The sequence below is a fragment of the Pseudorca crassidens genome, chromosome 5 (assembly GCF_039906515.1).
Source record: "Pseudorca crassidens isolate mPseCra1 chromosome 5, mPseCra1.hap1, whole genome shotgun sequence".
Classification (NCBI taxonomy): domain Eukaryota; kingdom Metazoa; phylum Chordata; class Mammalia; order Artiodactyla; family Delphinidae; genus Pseudorca; species Pseudorca crassidens.
The window spans coordinates 100171435-100174985 of NC_090300.1; positions in this window are offsets into that span (position 1 = coordinate 100171435).

A 3551-nucleotide genomic window follows, 5' to 3' on the forward strand; every position below is an offset into this window, starting at 1 on the left:
AGAGACTTTCAAATCAAGGCTACTCCACATAACCTCCACTCAGTTTTAATAATATTTTGCATTTATTAAAAATGTTTCTACTTGTTCAATTAATGTATTTTGTAAACTTTGATTCATTCTCTAAGCCCTCATCAGAACTGTGGCAGGAACTAGTCCCTCCATCGCTTGAGGGCACTAGGTGTTAAGAACATTGCCCAGATCAACAAGCTGGGAGAAGAGGACAGCTCTATTTCCTTTAAACCTGGTTGTTTCCCTGTCACACAGAGTGAAAAAAAAAAAAAAAAAAAAAAAATGGGCCTTAGTATCATCTGACAGAGCAGCCCTGCCAAAATCCACCAAAGGAAAAAAACTAAGTAAAGAAATAGTTACCTTCAAGTCTTTTCTCATGAAGTCTTTCTGCCTTAAGGAAAAGAGAAGGTATATTGTGCTCATCCTATCCAAATTTCTTCCTTCTGTGTCCCCCATGCCACCACCCCCTAGTCTTCTTAACCTGAAATTCCTTTAACCAGAGACCAAAAAAAAAAAAAAACCTTGAAAATACCAATACCATAAAATTAAAAATCACATTTACTTTCTTTTTTTTAACTTTTTATTTTATATTGGAGTATAGCCAATTAACAATGTTGTGATAGTTTCAGGTGCACAGCAAAGCGACTCGGCCACACATATACATGTATCCTTCTCCCCCAAACTCCCCTCCCATCCAGGCTGCCACATAACATTGAGCAGAGTTCCCTGTGCTATACAGTAGGTCCTTGTTGGTTACCCGTTTTAAATATAGCAATGTGTACATGTCAGTCCCAAATTCCCTAACTATCCCTTTCCTCCACCCTTCCCCACTGGTAACCGTAAGTTCGTTCTCTAGGTCTGTGAGTCTGTTTCTGTTTCGTAAATAATTCATTTTTAATCTTTTCTTTTCAGAATCCGCATATAAGCGATATCATACCATTACAAATCATATTTTCTTTAAATTACACAAAAATGTGTCCGAAGATGCCTCTTAGTTGAGGGGAGACGGAAAATTTGTCTTATTTGCATTTTACTTTATTGTTTAAAAAAATGCCTAGAATGGCAGGGAAAAGACCAGAGAGGAAGAAGCTGGGAGCACTAAGTGTGCTTGTTTTCTACTTTCAGTCACTCCCCCATTTCACTTGGGGCCCAGCTTAGTAAGAGAGGGTTTGTTCTCAGGCAGGTATGGAGGGTTTGACAACCACTGAGAGTTACTTAGAAACAGGAAATTGAAATGCCAAAGACAGCAAATATTTTTATAGACCACACTTTTCCTTCATTCTCATTGACAAAATTGCAATTAAATAACTTTTATCAAGAGGCAGTAGGAGTCGTTTGGTTTTTTTTTTTAAGTTTAAAAATTTTTAAAGATAGCTCACATGATCTCATATTCTGAAAAAATACAGATTATGAGACTTCAAAAAACAATTTGAACTAGGACATGTGGTCTTTCTCTACTAAAGAGAGCTTTGCAAAGAGATTGTTTCATTAAAAAACAAGTTTAAAAGAATCAAGCCCCACTGGAATCAAACCTTTATCAGAGCTAGAACCTCTGAGAGCTTGTCTTGAGTCCTGAAATCCCTATCAGAAATCACTCCTGGAAATTAAGAGATTAAAAGCATTGTTGATCTGGGTGTATATTATGAGAAAGACCCACAATCCGGGTCTGTCTCTGGCACTTACAAGTCACATATCCTTTGCCAACTTACTTGTACTCTTGGATTTCAGTCTCTCCTCATTTGTAAAGAGGGCCAATAACATTTGTCTGCTAAAATGAGGATTAGATGGGGTGATGCGTGAAAAGCACAATGCCAGACACTCAGTAAACCATATCTACTATTATTATTAGTAGTAGTACTACTACTTATTAAACCACCCATTATCTTCATGCCTCTAGGAATATGACAATCTGGTATTGGATCTGGGGGGAAGGAAAGGCTTATCCACAGAGATTTTGCAGGCCAGTCCTGAGGAAGTGCCCTGTGAAGAGCTCCAAGCAGCTGAGGGCCAGCATGAGGACACTGGTGAAAAAGAAGAAGGGGCCAACCACAGGGCTGCTGAAAACCCTCTTAGAGAACTGCCCAGAGCTGTCCCTGCTCTTGTTCACTGGCTTAAGGTTCAGATTAATATTTCAAAAATGTGCCGAATACTCTTCTTAAAAGATTTTTAATAGACTGAAACCTAAATATAGACTACGAAGAGAGTGGGGAGAAATCCAATCAACTGTTTAGTTCCCAATACCTCTTAAGTTGCTCCTGACCGTGAGCATGTGAAGAATGCTCATTAGGAGCAAATCTGAATGCTGAGAACGATATCCATCTTCAGTCCCAGAGGAATCCCAGGGCTCTTGTTTCCATCTCTTGCTGAGAACAAGCAATACTGCCAAAACGGACAGACAGAGTGCCCTGGGAGACCAGTTCACCAGTGGGTTCATGAAGGCTACACATGCGGGGTGAGTGGACGTGTTCTAATGACTCACCCACAAGCCTGGTGCTCAGAAAGCAGCAGAGAAAGGAGGGTCTCCAGTGTAGACCTGGGGAATTTAAGGGAGTCAGGGCAGGGTGAGGGGATGGTAAGCACAGGATTCTGAAAATTCGCATTAAGGATAAGGAATTCCAATTTTTACTATGCAGACAAATCAAATTTCCCAGGAATTTCTAGAAAACTCAGAATCATCCATGATAATCATCAGGGCCTCTTTCTCCAGTTTAGTCACTTGTTGTATCTGTCTGTTCTTTCATCAAGCCTCTTGCATCTGCCCCTTTCTTTCTATGACCACTACCCAAATTCAGGCCCCTACCCCGTCATGTCCTAACTTAACGCTATCATTTCACAGTGCTCTTTCTTACCCCTCCTCCTCCTCAGAGGTAAAGTCTTCTAAAAATTCTCCTAGCTGCATGTGAAACTGTAGCAGGATTCTCAACCAGAGTGTAAGAAACATTCAGTTTAAGAGTAACTAGAAGATTGTTGAGGTGGCCCTAAGGGGTGTGGGATGAGGGAGGATGACTTACATGAGAGATTGAAAATAACTCTTCCTCAGGGAGGGGCGGCCCTTACATAAAAGCTTGGCCTGATAATAATGCTTCAGCGTTAGAAGAGAGGGCAGATTTTCGGTATGATTCCAGTTAGTCAATTTTCCTCTGAACCAGGCCCTATGGACTCATGATGGAGTCCCCAAGGAGACAGGGCCTAAACGTACAAACAGAAAGAATGAAGCTCTGGGCTTCCCTGGTGGCGCAGTGGTTGAGAGTCTGCCTGCCGATGCAGGGGACACGGGTTCGTGCCCCGGTCCGGGAAGATCCCACATGCCGTGGAGCGGCTGGGCCCATGAGCCATGGCCGCGTACCGCAAAAAAAAAAAAAAAGAATGAAGCTCAGTATGAAGACAGAAAAGAGAGTCTCCCCACATCAGGGAAGAAAATGAAGTGGTTTCAGTGTGCCGAAGAAGCAATCATGGTAACGAGGGCCCTGTGAGTGGCATTGGCACCATCCAGTGTCCAGCCTCCATAACAAAAGGTGGAAGCTGGCAGTGATAGGAGGGGG